This window comes from Alligator mississippiensis, chromosome 14 (assembly GCF_030867095.1).
Source record: "Alligator mississippiensis isolate rAllMis1 chromosome 14, rAllMis1, whole genome shotgun sequence".
Classification (NCBI taxonomy): Eukaryota; Metazoa; Chordata; order Crocodylia; family Alligatoridae; genus Alligator; species Alligator mississippiensis.
This window is the reverse complement of record NC_081837.1, coordinates 36,083,309-36,100,224: the sequence shown is the minus strand read 5'-3', so window position 1 is coordinate 36,100,224 and position 16,916 is coordinate 36,083,309. Positions and strand designations below refer to the sequence as shown.

The window sequence follows — 16,916 nt, the reverse complement described above, 5'->3', positions numbered from 1 at the left end:
TAGTCCCATGCTAAAGCACCCTCACGCTCCAGCCAGCTCCTCTGCAGCACACTGCACCCCTTTAGAGCAGCCCTGGGCTGGGAGGCTGACTCCTGAGGCCCCCTGCCAGCTGCAGTTGCTCCATCCGGCTCAATGTGCTGCAGTCTGGGCACATGCATAAACAGAGTGCATGGGAGCTTCCTGGGAGCAATAAACTGTGGAGCAATACGCACTGCAATTTATTCCTGTGCATTAATGGCACATGTAGACATGCCCTCTGGCCCATAATTTTCTCTGTGGTGGACTTGGAGGTGCTTACGTTGGTATAAACAATAAAAGCTTGGTTCTTTCTGTCCCTGAATGGCAGAGACTAGAAAATTCTAGGTCAGTGTGAGAAAATGCTCGGTTCAGACCACCTGTCTGGATTTGGGTAATTTTGTGGGACTCTCAGACATAATGGTAATAAGAAGAACATAAATACATAATAGATGTTTTTGTCACCAGACTAACTGTTCCACCATTCAAATCTACTTTCTCAATGAAGCTTAGATTCCACATTTTGGATTTGTCCTATAACGTACTAATTAGTTCAGTTACAGATATAATATACTTATATTTTGCTCGTTAAAATTAAGCATGTACTGGTACAGAGGCCAAGACCCTTGGAATGTTAATACATGTGTTACTTTCTCTATGACAGGTTGCATCCACATTTTTAAATTTGGATCACATATTCATAGAAAATGAGGGTTGGAAGGGACCTCAGGAAGTCACATCTAGTACAACCCCCTGCTCAAAGCAGAACCATCCCCAACTAGATCATCCCAGCCAAAGCTTTATCTAGCCAAGTATTAAAAACCTCCAAGGATGGAGAGTCTACCACCTCTCTAGGTAACCTGTTCCAGTGCTTTATTACCCTCCTAGTGAGAAAACGCTTCCTAATATCTAACCTAAACTTCCCTTGCTGCAACTTGAGACTATTGCTCCTTGTTCTACCATCTGCCACCATTGAGAACAGTCCAGCTCCATCTTCTTTCACAACCTCCTTCAGGTAGTTGAAGGCTGCTATTAAATCCCCTCTTGGTATTCTCTTCTCTAGACTAAATAAACCCAGTTCCCTCCGTCTTTCCTCATAAATCATGTCCCCCAGTCCCCTCACCATTTTTGTTGCCCTCCACTAGACCTTTTCCAATTTGTCCACATCCTTTCTGTAGTGGGGGACCCCTTTCAGCCCAAAACTGAATCACAGTACTCCAGATGTGGCTTCACCAGTGCTGAATAGAGGGAAATAATCACTTCCCTTGCCCTGCAGGCAACACTCCTACCAGTGCAGCCCAGTATGCTGTTAGCCTTCTTTGCAACAAGGACACACTGTTGGCTCACATTCAGCTTATTGTCCACTGTAACCCCAAGGTCCTTTTCTGCAGAGCTGTTGCCCAGCCAGTCAACCCACAGCCTGTACTAATGCATGGGATTGTTCCGTCATGGAGGAGGCAGGGACTGGGTCACCAACATGGAAGCACAGGGTGCCTTGAACCCAAATATTTCAGTTATTTAAATTCTTGAGTCTCTGTGACAGTACTAGTCCCAGCAAGACTGGATGATCTTGGAGACATTAATCTTCATTAGTTCTTTTGAAATACATCCCATGTTGGCTTACATAGCTCGCTCTAAAGCAACAGAACTGTTCTGTCTTGGCCACTTGAATTCAAGATGATGTCATGATCCTCCAATGTTTGTTAGGCCAAGAGATTTGATTAACACTATTATATCCTCAGAAACTAGAGCTTTTTGAGAAATTTCCCCTTCTTACTCCAAGCTTGAAAGTTCTCATTGTTAATATGCTAAACAGTTAATTGCCAGAGCTTCTTAAGTACAATAGGGTCTTTAGGGCTATTTATCCCCTCTTTGCAATGCTACAGAATAAATTTCCTTCTGACAGCCATTTATTTCTGCCTGCTTGAAATATGAATGAATATATTTCACCTCCACACAAAATCACCAACTATGTACCAGGGCCCCTGGAATATGTCACACATTTCTTTAAACATGACTTTGGTTAATGATCATGGTTTTAGAAATGCTAATTGTTAAAACAAAAGTTTATAGAGGCCCTTACAAAAAAGATGTCATCATCCGCAGATTTTGCTCTGAGTGGGGTATAAGTGCACACTTCTCTGTAAAGTATGATTCTCTAATAGGAAACCTTTCTACACCTTTGTTGATAGATGTAAATAGATGGAGTTAGTTTGAGTGGAATCTTTTTCCCTGCCGCAGATCAATTTAAAGTTAATACTTATAAGGTTGCTGCAAAGAAGAGTCCAAGTAGTGATGGAGCAATTTTAATACACTTCACACACTAGAAAGATCTGCATAGATGCATCTAACAGTACCATCAATCAATGGATGAAAAAGGTAATTTTACCCATATGTTCTTAGAAACCTCTAGCTATCAGGTCCACTATAGCAACTCAGGGAGTCTTTCTAGGACCATAAAGATCATACTATATCTATGTAAATGTTTCTGTTTTGTACTTTAGCCCTTCTCTGCAAATATACAGGTCATATCACTAGAGCTCCTTTGTGACTACTGCTGCACACCATTTTCTCTCTGGAAGGCTAATGGTGTCTAATCTTGTGCAGCTGTTAATATTTCTTGCCAATATATTGTCCGCCCTTGACAGCAACACTGTGTATTTCTCTATTAATCAGCTTTTTAAGCCCTTTCATTTGTATGTGGTGACATTGGTTCATCTACACTACAGCCAAAAGGTGCAATTTGAGCATCTGTAAACATACCTGAGCTAGCTTTAAACTTATTAACTTGGGACTGATAGCAGTATAATTGTGGCAGCATGGAGATCAGTAAGGGCTAGCTGCTGGAGTATTTACCTAGGGTGCCAGATGGATTATGTAGCCTACACCCAACTATATTAGTTATGGAGTGTAATCAATTCCACTTTGCAATCTATCAGAGCAGCTTCATATTTGTGGATCATTTGGTTTTGTTTTGGTCACAACTGTCAGGACACAGATGGGAAAAAAAAAAATCAATTTTTAAGTGAAGAACTTCTTTATTCTTGAGTCTTCCTAAACCCTAGCATCAGTTTCTCCTATCTGCCTTATCTTCCTACTATAGAAGGGCCCTTCCTGCTCCTAACTTCTGTGAATCTATGTATCTTCTTTGTTTATTTACTTCCCTAGTCATTACTGCTGTACTAATTACACCATTCTCTCAAGGATGTATTTGGTTAGCCATGTTGGTCTGTGACAAAAAGAAATGCAAAACTCTAGAACTTTGGTTTTATTAGACCAACTAAGAAACTGCAAAAAAATATATTTTTCTGCAAGCTTTTGGGCGCACATGCCTGAGGAAGGGCGTGTGCCCAAAAGCTTGCAGAAAAAGATGGGGGGTTTTCCAATTTCTTAGTTGATCTAATAAAAGGTATCATCTCTATACCAAGAGTTCTGGAGTTTTGCACCATTCTCTTGAAATTCTTATACGTATTTTTGCACTACTTTCCTTTGTTGTTCACACCAGTGGTTTTACTCCCCCCAACTTCAAGGCCTTTTTGTTGTCCCCAAAAGTCTATACAACTGTTTGATTTCACCGGCCTTCCTGCAAACTTCTTCACTGCAGGCGACTTGTGATTCTGCTGAGTAGAATCACAAATGAGGAAAACTGTGTAACATAAACAGATACCTCCCAGCTGTGGCCTCTCAGTGCCATTTACTGTAATAAATCTTTCTTGAGAATTAGATGAGGTGTTACTGGATTTCCTGGATGTTTCACAGCTGCAAGTTATACTGTGTGTTACACAGAGCAGGTTGCTTATCCTTACAGCAACTGTAAGTCTTTGAGTTGTCCATCAACATGCATCCTATCCTGCTTTAAGCAGGGGGTTGGACTAGATGGCCTCCAGAGGTCCCTTCCAGCCCTAATTTTCTATGATTGGCCTTGAACGTTAGATTGGAATTTTTCTGGCCTCTCAACATTTCCTTGTGCTATGTACATGCTTCTCAGTGAGGATATTACAAGGAAAGTGGTTGCAACCTTCCTTCAGTTCCCTAATTCAAAGACCATGTTGCAGAGGGTTCTGACAAACAGGGTTGGAAATAGGCTGTAGGATCCACGTGGACTGCATCTTGAAGAACCATATTTATACTAGGGTAAATGATCTTTTTTTTTTCTGAGTGTGAATCCGTGTCAGTGACTAACAAGCACTATTCTGTCTGGATAGTGGGAGCATGGTATTTCAGCTCTATCAAACAGCAACTGAAGTACTGCCTTTTAGAGCATGGTATCTAACTTGGCTGCTATGGCAAGTGCTAATGTTTAAGAAGGGTCAGTGAGTTGCTCCATGTAGGGGGCTGAAGGATCTCAAAGATATGTCCAGGGAGTAGGAAGGCTATCACACTCTGCTGTGTTGGGGGTGCTTTCTGGTGTACTATTTTATCTGTCATAGGATGGTATGTGCTGTCTTGGCTGAAGCTAAGGCTGTCTGTTATAGCTTACAGGATGGAGAAAAAGATAAATCGCCAGAGACCAGATTGGCTTTTGAGTTCAATGTATGTAAAGTGCTTTTGATCTTTTCACTGAACATGTCCGAGTCCTCAAAGGGTAAATCCTCAATCTCAGCATACGCTTCTCATGAAAAACCTAATTCTTAGAACCATGATGCTTTGTGCAAAATCATTTCCTCCTTCCGTCCTTGTAACAAGGCATTTAGCAGAATTCAAATTCATTGGAATCTGACAGGGCTGCACCCTGACTGCTTCTGCTATGACCTCAAAATTGCAACCTCTGGGCTGTTAACCGTGCCTTAGTGCCTGCATGACCTCAGTCCTGCAAAGTCATTATGGGTGCACAGATGTAGTCACAGTGTCCAAGACATCTATCACTAACTACAAAGCTATCTTGGTCACCAGCTGGCCTTATTTTATGTCCTTGAGTTTCTTTTTGCTGTCGTGAAGGAATCTGGCCAACGTGAGAAATCTTTGGGTTTATCTTGTGATTCACATGTATGTTTTTACATATCTAATACTGCGCAGCATCCTTTATAGAATCCCATGGCACTTCAGGGTGCCATGGGACCTTGGTTGAGAATCGCTGACAGACACACACTTGAAAACATTAATTTTGTTTTCTCTAATATAAGTGATATGATTTATATATTACTAAATGCAAAATTAATGCTATTACTTGACACCCTAAATACATATATCAAATCCCATAATAAATTAGGTCAACTCCAACAAGAAATATTTTTACGTTTAGATTACAAGCCTATGCTTGAAAGCTATACAGATTTACTTTCCTCAGCCCCCACCTCTTATAACATCTGGATGCTAACCTTGAATTCCTGAAATAATCCAAGCGCAGGCTCCTTCGCTTGCTACTCCTATATTTATTTGTTTTAGGTTACACAGCATGTTTTTAGTTTGAACGTGAACCTTTCATGTCAAGCAATCATTCTGCAAAAGTATTTCTGACAGCAAACTAGATCTGTGAATAGCCACTTTATGGGCTGATCTTATTTATTAGAAGCACTGTGTTAGAAATGTCAGCAAGAGGAGCTGCAACATTATCAGAATTCTCTAATAGAGCCTTAGGGCTTCGGATACCTCTTAGGAAGCATTTAATTTCCTTTCAATGTGAATCTTTGGAAAACCTCTACTGCTGTCTGGAAATCAGTAAGTTTATTTTGTCCCATAGGAAAAAAATAGTCTGTTTTTATATTTAACCTTTAAGCAGCCTACATAACAGACTGGGCACACAAATCATTTTCTGATATTCTGAGCATTGTTATAATGGGCGGTATGGAAGAAAAGGAGGAAAGTAACAAATCTCTGAAGAACTCTGTTCACAGCAATATGATATGGGGAGAATGACTACTACAGATTCTCATGGTCTCATCTCATGCCTACCTCAGCTAACTAGGTGAATGGTGACTGATCCCTTCATAGGTCTGGAGAGACTTGGCTGATCACATGCTGATGGCTTTTCCATCTGAGAAGCAAAACAGATGGAAAGGGAAGACTGAACAAGGAGCAGAGTAAACATTGTGAACTCATTTTCCCCCAAAAAGGACAATATTCTTACACTACTGCTTAAGTGCTGATGGATTTGTCTGTCAATGCCACTTCAAGATAAGATTTTTAGTGTATAAGGGCAAATGTGGTGCGTGTAGTATCTTGCCAAAATCCCCTCCAAAGGGACACTGAAGCATGCCAATTTACATGTTTTTAACAGAGCAGCATGCCTGCTGTTGATTCACATTTTGTTCCATCCCCTTTTCTGTTAATTGATGAATTTCTCTTTTGGTTTTTACTGCAATCTATCATACTGCAAGCTTAGCACATGTATCTTTATTCCTGTTGTCATTTTTGTTTCATAAAGATGATTGAACCTCCTTTAACTCATTATGTAAAAATAACAAATGAAAACCATGCAAATTTCATTTCCTACTACAGTTTCAGACTTTTGTTGCCAGACACGTTCAAAACGTGTAAATAAACAAACAAAAGGAAAAGTGTACATGTGACTGCCAAGAAGTTTTCCAAGGACACTTAGATCACTTAGGTTCTAATCTTATAAAATGTCCTAGGTAGAATAAAGACAAACCAGGGTCATTTAAGGCACTTTTGAAAAAAAAAAAAAGAAAGAAAAACTGAGCACTCACAACTGCAGGTGACTTAAGAGCTGAAAGTGTATATCAACAATATTTTAAAATATTATTTTTAGACACAAAATATTTAAGTTGAACAAACACCACACACACACACTTTCAGATTAGCAAATGTAACTGGACACTTAAGTCCAAATAGTCCACTTTCTCATTTTTAGGTACAAATATATAGTTCAATCAAGAAGAAAAAATGTGTAATTTGTAAGAGGTGGTGTCACAATTCTGTTTGAGCTTCATTGCCTGCCATTTTTATGAAGAAGTACCACCAGTTTTGTACTCATATTTAAAAAATGGAAAAAATCAACGGAATTAATTTGCACCGTTGGGATTTTGAGATATGCCCAGAATGTTTTTTCAAACAACATGTTAGTTCTGTAGTTATGAAATTATATGATGGGTAGCCTGTTTTGGTGTTACAACATTAATGTCCTCTAGCTTGTAAAGATTTACATACTTAACTCTAGGCCTGAGTAGTTCTTCTGAACTCAGCTGGATTAGTCATATGTTTGATATTAAGCATATCATATAATGTCTTGGTAATATTGGAGCCTAATGTGGTTATAATAAATCAGTTCTAGTTGAAATCTAGACCCTGAGGTGAAGCTAAAACAGAACAACTGACAGAAGTTTTGTACTATCCTTTAAAATTATATGCCAAAAGTAATGAAAAGCCGCAAAGAAAATCCTTTGTAGAAATAAAAGCAAACTTCTGACATAACCAAGGAAAATGAGTTAGGGGAATCAAGTTACTCATAAGTACTGAAAGTGTTTTTACTTGGTATTTAACATCCCTTCACACCTTAGATTTCAGTTTCAGACACTTGAAACACCTATTTGTAAATAAATTATTTTTTTTAGTGAAATCAAGTCAAAGTAATTCATTTTAAGCTGATTGTGGTCCTTCTGAAGTCAATGAGAATATTGTACTTATACCATACTTAACCCTTTACATTCTAAGAACTTATTGACTACTAAGGAGGTAGGAGAAAGGCAACACGTAACCCAGTCCATATTACTGACGGGCCGTCTGCAACTTCCAATATGCTAACATTGACTTGCATGGTGAGAAAAAGGTCCTGAAGTGTGTTTTGAAAATGAATGAAGCTCCCTATGTCAAAGCTGACATGTCTTTGCTTATGCTGCATGTTTTGCATTGTTAGTTAATGCGGTTTTCCAGTGCAGACAAGAGGCTCCCCAAACTAGTCCCTGAACACCAGTGCTTTGCAAATGTGAGTGGTCACATGCTGCTGGATGACCTCTAAACCCACCACTAACCTGCGTCAGAAGAATGTCAAAGTTATCACTGGATGGAACAGGGGGGAAAAACAAGCCAGAATTGTCTTTACCGTTTCCAGCAAATTCTTTAACAATACATTTGTGACAGTGACATGATATAAAATTACACGTGCTTGTGACTGGAATCTACTTGACAATGTTATGCACAGCACCCAAGAATAAACTTTGGGAGTTCTTCCGATGCCTTATTTCATCCTAAACTTCAGCTGAAAAGATAAAATTCACGCTTCTTAGTCCCTCTCTGCTGCTGTCTTGTTCCTTATGCAACTCCCCTGTGCTTTTGGAGGCCTCAAGCTTGTGCGCTACGTGCACTTTACGTGCAGCACTTCAGGAGGCCCCACACGTGTGTGACACTGTTCTGCCCTTTGCTGTTGGTCACTCAGGTAAACAGGAGACAGGGTTTCAAGCTACCTGAGCGGTGGCTTGGGGGGGCAGGCGCAGCTTTCGCACGCAGGGTAGCCGAGTTTCTGCAGGCGTGCGAGGCGGCCCTCACAGCAGACCCCTCCATGCTTGGGGCAGTGTCCAGCCCCAGGCAGACCCCGCAGTACACCGGGTAGGGGGGCGTCCAGCCATAAAGGCAGACCAAGTACACGGGGGAAGAGGGGGGCAGCATCCAGCCCCATAAGCAGGGCCCCTAAGTACATGGGGGGGGGCGTCCCTGACCCCTCTCTATAGGGGCATCGCTTCCCCCTGCTGGGGGCCCAGCCTGCCCCTCAGACCACTCCGGATGGAGGCCCCCCTGGAAGCGGGGACAGGGGGGCTGCTCCTTTCCAGCGCAGGGGGCGCAGCTGAAGCCCCCCAGGCTGGGCTGCACCCCCAGCAGGGAGGGGGCTGCGAGGGGGACGGTGGGGAAGGAGGAGGGGGAGGAGGCGGCGGCGGCCGGGGGGCGCCGGCGGCGCAGCGGTCAGCCCCGCTCTCCTCCCTCCCTCCCTGCGAGGCCGCTGCCCCCGGCGGTGTCCGGGGAGGGGGAGAGGGGGGGCGGGCCCTGCCAGCGGGGGGAGCGCGGCGCGGAGCGGCAGCCCCCTCCCTTCCCCCGCTCGCTCGCTGCCGCCTTCCCTCACCGCGCGGCCGGGCTGCGCTGCCGCCGCCGCCTCCATCTTGTCCCCCCGCCCGCCCGCCCGCAGCAGCAGCAGGAGCCGGAGCCGCCGGAGCGAGCGGGGAGCAGCGGCCGGGCCGCGGCGGGGGCATGAGGAGGCGGCGCTGAGGCGGCGAGCCGACATCTTGCCCCCTCCCCCGGCCCCCCCGGGTGTGCGCGCCCGGCCGCGCGCGGGGGAGGCGGCGGCGCAGCCCCGGAGCCGCCGCGGCGGAGGAGGCGGCGGCGGAGGAGGAGCGGGCAGGTAACGCGGGCCCCGGCGCCCCCTCCCGCAGCCCGGGGTCGCGGCAAGGTGAGCGGGAGGAGCGGGCGGGCGCGCTGCGAGCGGCCCCAGGGCTGCACGGGGCGGGGGGGAGGCCCGGGGCGGCCAAGCCCCCGCCGCCATCTTGGGCCCCCCTTCGCTTGCCGCACGGCTAGCCCCGCCTCCCTTCTCCCGCCCCATTGGCTCAGCCGGGAGCCGGACCCCCCCCTGTTCCGGCCCGCGGGGCTCGCCTTGCCATTGGGCTCGGGGCGAGGATGGACGGCGGCAGCGGCCAATGGTAGCGGAGGCCTGGCTGCTGCCCCTCTTTCTTCCCCCCCACCTGCGCTGAGGCCTGACACCGCTCATTGCAGGGCCAGTGGGGGATGGGGGGAGCTCGCTGGGCAGGGGCCTGCAGCTGGTGGTGCCTCCCCTTGACCCTGCTCTCTCTCCATGCTGCCTGGATGGGCCTTTGCTGAGACCCCATGCAACTCATTGCTCTTGCCATCTTGCGCGTCCCCCCGGTGTCATTTCTGTCCTGAGGCCTAAAAGGCAGCCTGGTGGCGTGCAGCGTCCCCACCTGCAAGCAGGTGTCCTGGGGGAGCGCCAGGCGCAGCTCATGACCATCCCTGATGTGGAGCCTGGACACCAGAAATGAGGCCGGCCCCTGGTTTCCGTCGGCGTAGCGGAGATCCCCCGTGTTAGCGCCTGGCCCGATCCTAGCATGCATTTCTGTTTTTCTGGCTACACGCACCATCCCTTGCTGAGGCTTGACACCGCCCCGCTCTGCTCTATTTTGCTATCTCAACAGTTACTTGCCTGGTTCTTTAGCCCCCTTAATCAAGGCTGGACTCAGCTCATTGCATGCGCTATCGTTAGTGGGTACTTCCCATGTTAAAAACCCCATTGCACGCATTATGTCATTAGTGGGTGTATCCCGTGCTAAAAACCCCATTGCACACCTTACCATTAGTGGGTACATCCCGTGCTAAAAACCCCATTGCACGCGCTATGTCATTAGTGGGTGTATCCTGTGCTAAAAACCCCATTGCACGCACTGTATCATTAGTGGGTACATCCTGTGCTAAAAACCCCATTGCACGCACTGTATCATTAGTGGGTATATCCTGTGCTAAAAACCCCATTGCACGCCCTGTATCATTAGTGGGTACATCCCGTGCTAAAAACCCCATTGCACGCCTTACCATTAGTGGGTACATCCCGTGCTAAAAACCCCATTGCATGCCTTACTATTAGTGGGTACGTCCCGTGCTAAAAACCCCATTGCACGCACTGTATCATTAGTGGGTATATCCCGTGCTAAAAACCCCATTGCACACCGTACCATTAGTGGGTACATCCCGTGCTAAAAACCCCATTGCACACACTGTATTATTGGTGGGTATATCCCGTGCTAAAAACCCCATTACATGCCTTACCATTAGTGGGTATGTCCCGTGCTAAAAACCCCATTGCACGCACTGTATCGTTAGTGGGTATATCCCGTGCTAAAAACCCCATTGCACGCCTTACCATTAGTGGGTATATCCCGTGCTAAAAACCCCATTGCACACCTTACCATTAGTGGGTACATCCCGTGCTAAAAACCCCATTGCACGCACTGTATCATTAGTGGGTATATCCCGTGCTAAAAACCCCATTGCACACCTTACCATTAGTGGGTACATCCCGTGCTAAAAACCCCATTGCACGCACTGTATCGTTAGTGGGTATATCCCGTGCTAAAAACCCCATTACATGCCTTACTATTAGTGGGTATGTCCCGTGCTAAAAACCCCATTGCACGCACTGTATCGTTAGTGGGTACATCCCGTGCTAAAAACCCAAGGAGGTTTGCTAAAGCTCACTAAAGCCACTGACAAACTGTAGGTGTATTGTGCCTCTGCTGAGCCTGACAGCTCATTGTATACTTCAGCAGACGTATGAGGGCAGAAGGGTCCAAGTTGTCCGAAAATGCTGTGTGTTTTGCCTGTGGAAAGGAGCAGAGTTGCGGACACGGCAGCCTGGCAGGCATACAAGCGGCCAGGGGTTTGTGGGCCTTGTGGAAGAAGTAGGATCACATGGGCAGGAGCATGGCTGGTGTTAATTGTCAGTGTAAGATAGGGTTTTTGTTTTGTGGCATTTATTTGTGTTGACAAAAGATAGGATTCCGGTGTTTACCCAATGCCTTGGGGGGGAAAAACAATTTCTAAATCACAACAAACATAAACAAGGGGCTCTCCACAACTCGTAGTCATCCCACGCTCTCCTACACTGCCACTGAGGAGAGGGAAAAGAGAGGGGCCAGGGTGTTTAAAGTAGGGGTGCCCACACCACGTTCCTGCTCCTCCAGTCTCTCAAGCATACCCCACCCAGCTGCTCCTACTCTCACATGCCAAACCTGGAGATGTGGCAGTGAAGACACTTTAGGGCAGCTTTTCTTGAGCACGCTGGGGACAGAGACCTGGAGAGTGGTTGGGGGTAGGAGGTGGGCCCAGAGCAGCCCTGAAGCCACACTTCCAGGTTGCTGTGGGAGTGGGGAGGTGGGGCATGCTTGAGCTCCTTGGGGATGTGATGTAGGCATAGCTGGTGTGTTAAAAATGTTGACAAATGACAACTGTGAGAACTCCTAGAGCACCCTGCCAGGAACTCCTTGATTGTATTGAAGGAGCTGCAGCATGAGCACTTCTTGCTTCTGCTGCTCTCATCTGTGGCAGTACATCTGGGGAGAGAGGCAGCTTCTCAGGTAACCAGATCCCAAACCATTCAGGATGTTAAAAGCTAAAACCCACACCTTGAATTCCACCTGGATGCTTACTGGAAGCAAAGTCTGATGAGGGAATACTGCTCTATCTAGTGTGCTGCCGTCATGCAACTTGGCTTATTAAATGGGCAACTACATTCTACGTCAGCTTTAGTGTCTGGAAGTTCCCAAGCAGCAGCCCCCTGGAGAGAATATTTTACTGATCTTTTCTTTAGGTAAGAAAAGCATGGGAAAATTGCGGCCAAGTTCATTTTGGACAGAAAAGTTTGTAGATGGAAAAATACTCTTGGTTACATCAGCTATCTGAGCAGCCCAGGATCTCACAGCAACCTCAGATTATACACCTATTTTGCAAATGTTGCTTGTGTGCTCTCAGTGACCAGCACTAATATAAATTCCAACAATTCCAGCTGCTTCCCTTAGGCCAGCAGCATTATCTCACTTTTGTCTGGATTGAGTCACAGCCATCTAGCTTTTATTCAAGCACCCATTCATCTTGACTCTGGACAGTTTATTTCACAGCTCTGGCTGGATCAGTCATGATGGAGGCATAGGTCTGAGTGTCATCTGTGTACTGAATACTCACTAATCCTCTGCGAGAGGTATTTTAGTCATAGCGAACAAGAGAGGTGGCAACATCGACCCTTATACCACCCCAAAAGCCAGACCTAAGGAAACCTGTTTGCAGCATGACTATCCTTTGGGTTCGCAGAACATCAGGCATGGAGCCACACAAAAGCAACTTCTTCCACCCCTGCTAATGTCCACAAATTAACTAAGAAACCTTAGGGCCACCTGCATCTGCATGGCTGTTTCATGTTTTGCCCAGCAGTCAGTGCAGTTTCTTATCCTTTGCCCAGGCCAGCAACAGGATTTCTGGGATCTGAAGAATAGAATTATAGCTAGATTTGCCTCATCGCAGCCTTCTGAGTTAACCTTCCTTAAAAATGAGAGAGAGGATAGTCAGTCCTCTTTCAGCCAGAGTGTTTGCATTAAGAATGTATTTGCAAAAAGTCATTTTTGAAGAACTGCTTGAACCTGCCCCTGTAGTGAAACATTGATATTTTGACCCACAGCAGACCTAGGGCCTAGGATTTTTCCACTCATGTTCACTTGCCAGAAAGGACAGGAGTCCAACTTGCAGTTCATGTTGTGAAGCTGTCCTAGCACCTCTTAGTAAGCGATCCTGGCTGGAACTCAGTTAGAAAAGACAAAATGTATTTGCCAGACATGGTACAGCACAGTTCAAATGAACAATTCTGTCTGCAAAGTTAGCATGAAAATATCATAACAGAAACAACTCAGCAACCCACTGAAGGGTTCACTGGCTAAACAGCAAAGCTGTGTAAATTTGAACAAAGTTTCGTGGATGGTGTGGTGAAAGTGAAAAATCCCTAGCACAGTCACAGTATGTAATTGGAGAAATTTCACATGGCACAGTCTGCTTAGAGCTCCTGCCTCTGATATCCAAGTTGTCTGCCTTTCATGTTTTGCCTCCACTTCTGAGGCTGAGCTCCAGTGAAAGAGGTGTACCAAGCCTCAGACTGAAGGAGACAGAGGCAGGCCCATGACAAAAGTCAAGTCTGTTCTTCTTTCTCTGAATCTGGTTGTAGGAGTCGAAAACAGTGTGCCCTCCTTTAAGAGTGGGAACTGCAACTACATCGTTCAGCCCCCTGGCAGCTGTGTAATGTTGGGATGAACCAGAAGAATTGCTATTTATGTGGCTATTGAAATCACCAAGCACCATCAGGTTTGCAGGTTCCTGTGTCACTGCAATGAAGAACCTAGTCATTGCAGACTGAGCTGCTTCATCAATGTGGAGTGACCTGTGCACCACCCCTAACCCCATGTTAGGCTGCATCCTGAGGCTCACATGAGTTGCACATGGGCAGTCAGATGGAGCACTGGGTCACTTCCGTCTGATGTCAGATGGAATAATCATGTCTGTGCCTCTTCCCTGAATGCTTTTTCATGCTGAACCAAATACGTAGCTGGAGTCAAATGTATCCCAGATGGTCTTGTAGTATCATCCAGACTTCACATGCAAAAAAGCAAGGGGCTCTGTCTTTATTATAGTTATATAGTTAGATAGGATAGTTTTAACATTTTAGCCTTGCATTCAGCAGCATGAATCCTGCTCCTCACATCTTGTTCACTGAGAATGGGCTAGTGAAATCAAAGGACCCAGACTTTTACTACTTGGCCTTAGTTTAATCAGTGTGTGATAATTTCTTGTTTGGTCTCTTATACTTTATCTGCCTGCAGTCTTCTGCATCCTCAGCCCAGGAGACTGTGGCCCAGCCTTTTTGACCAACCATAGACAATTACTAGAGGAAACAGGTGTTCAGATAAGAACCTCCAGGGCAGGTCACAAAGTCTAGAGCACTGTTCCCCTGGCATGCTGCTATTTCCCAAGGTACTTCCACCCAGATGGTACCTGACTGCTTTAACCCTCGCTGCATTCCCTGTGGGATTCTCTGCTACTTCCCGAGGGGCTCTCATTCCCAGCCACCTGCTTTTAAACCACCTCTGTTCCTTCCATGTAAACCAGTCCAGTTGTACCCACAAAACAAGGCAGATGCCACTTTATGCAATTAAAAAATCCCAAACCACCACCCATTCAAGTGTCAGTGGCTTTCTTCCAGCTCTGCTCAGTGGTGATGGAGGAGCTGACTTACACCTTCCCCTGGCAGCTCTTACGGGTAAGAGGGTGCAGCGTCTGGCTTTGGCGGGTGGAAGTGGGACAGGTGGCTGGAATGTAGGTTGCTGGCACAAGTATATTGCCAAAGAAAGAGTTTGACCTTGTGATGAGAGGGAGGAATGTGGACGTTTACAGTGGCTAAGCAAACTTGGAAGGTTGGTTGCCTTGTTACTCTGGAAGTTAAGTGAGTTCTGGAGGCCCATTAGGCAAAGTTTGAAGCTGGATGGCATTGAAAATCGATTGGCAAAGGCATAGCGGTCTGTTGGTACTGGGAAAAAGGTGCTTTAATTACCAGTACAGAGGGAGATCTCCAGAGAGGCACCAGGGGAATGTGACTTGACTTCATTGGGGTAGGGTTTAGGAAGAAGTGATGCATACCAGCTTGGGAAGGACGTCTGACAGAACAAAGCATGCAAAGGGAAGGGCTGGGCATCATTGGAAAGGAGTGGAATATAATAGAGGGTGTTGAAGATGGGAGGGTGTTGGAAAATAATATTGAAATTCTGGAAGCATACATACAGCATGAAGGTAAATCAGGGCAGCATTTTGCCCTTAGACTGGAGGACCCATTTGTGTCATTGAAGTGTTGCAGGCTAGAGAATCAAACTGCTCCCCAAAACCAGGTAGGAAAGAACCAGCTGGTCCAGTGCATATGTAAGAGCTGTGCTATTTTGTTTGGTTGTGTTGCTCTCTAGGAACCTGTCCCACGGTTCCTGGCACAGTACCCAGAAGCAGTGGACGACGGGAGATTTTTGAAAACTTGCCAGTGCAGTGTGGGGACAGCGAGTGGAGGACTGTGTGAACCTTTGTGTTGTTACACTGGTGGCCTTGTCCACATCGCAACCAAACCAGAACAGCCCAAAATGTGTAGTATTTAGTTCTGCTGAAATCAAGCGTAGTCTGTATTTCAACGTGTGTGTCTGCTGTCAGGAATGCTCTTTTGGGCTACCATGGGAAGTGTTTTACATGTGAGCATGGTGCCTAGAAGAATTCGTAGAACGGCAACGTTTAAGTGTGCAGAAAACCACGGTGTTTGCGCAGACATATTTCAAGCCATTTGTTTTGGAGATTTGTTAACTTTGTGGAGATAGGGTCTGAACATCGGGACAGCCACAATGTCCCTTCTGAGACTAGTGGTTCTCCCTGACCCTGCCATTCAGCTCTCATTGGCAGCAGCTGCAGTAATGTTTTCAGTGTTTCTGCATCATATTAAATAATTGTGTTTTGTAAGTCACTTGTTTTATGGCAGCCTGTTGCTATGGTAGAGACCCTGCTTGCATAATTTCTGGCAATGTGATTGTGTCAGTAAGACTACACAGATCTCACCTGTGTGTTTCGTGTTAGCGAGTGACTTAGCTTTTGCTACAGCAGGTCCTAGCCTGTGGTACATGCTGGCCCTGAAATCTGTCTAAATGTCTTTCCTTCGAAAAAGCATCTAAACAGCTTTATTTTCTATCCCCAAATGTACTAGTTACAGTGACTTCAGTAGAGACTTGCCCTCGTTAGGGTGCGTGCATACATTTTTCAAAGGCGTCTTAGGAACGTAGGGCCATCTCTGTTAGTTCACCTGAGTAGTAAAATTTAATTCAGTTTCTACAAACCTGAGGCCAGCTTCAGTTTTCACAGGCTGCCCCATCACTTATGCCTTGGACATCTTTATTCTCCCTTGTGTGAGTCATGCTTCACTCCTCACTAGCCTGGGTGATGCCCAGTCCCCCCTAGGCTGGATCCAACCTCTTTGTGGGCTAAATCTGGCCTGTGGGCCTAGGTTGCCAACACCTGGTTTACTGTGATGATCTGGGAAGGAAGTTGAGTAAGAATACCTTGTCTCTTTTCTTGGACCTCCCTTTTCTTACTGCCTCATTTGATCCCTTTGTTAGCTCCCTTCCTAAACTGCAGTTTTCCCAGGCAATATGCAGATTGTCTCAGCAAGCATATCCCACCTTTGTGTTTCAGGTCAGTGGGTGACTTAGCTCTTACTGTTGCAGGTACTAGGCTGTGGCAGTCACTTTCTCTGGAATCTGCCTCTTTGCTTTAAAAAGCATCTAACAACTTGCTTTTCTTAGGCACGATATTTACAGTGACTGCTTTCCTTCCTGGGTCCTTTTGTAGTGAACAGCTTGTTGGCTTGTATCCCTCCAACAGGGTTGCCTTAT

The 16,916-nt window shown here is 45.9% G+C and overlaps 1 protein-coding gene across 5 annotated transcripts in view; it reads left to right on the top strand.

The window, feature by feature from the left end:
- Window positions 1–8,972: 8,972 nt before the first annotated feature.
- The window catches only part of BRPF3 (bromodomain and PHD finger containing 3), a 43,841-nt gene continuing 35,897 nt past the window's right edge, over window positions 8,973–16,916 (top strand). For 3 of the 5 annotated variants that reach the window (XM_059717506.1, XM_059717504.1, XM_014605468.3), the window contains exon 1: window positions 8,974–9,349. The gene's annotated coding sequence lies outside the window, so the exon portion shown is untranslated. Of the gene's footprint in view, window positions 9,350–16,916 lie in introns of all 5 variants that reach the window. The other 2 variants (XM_019492524.2, XM_059717505.1) reach the window with 2 other exon arrangements.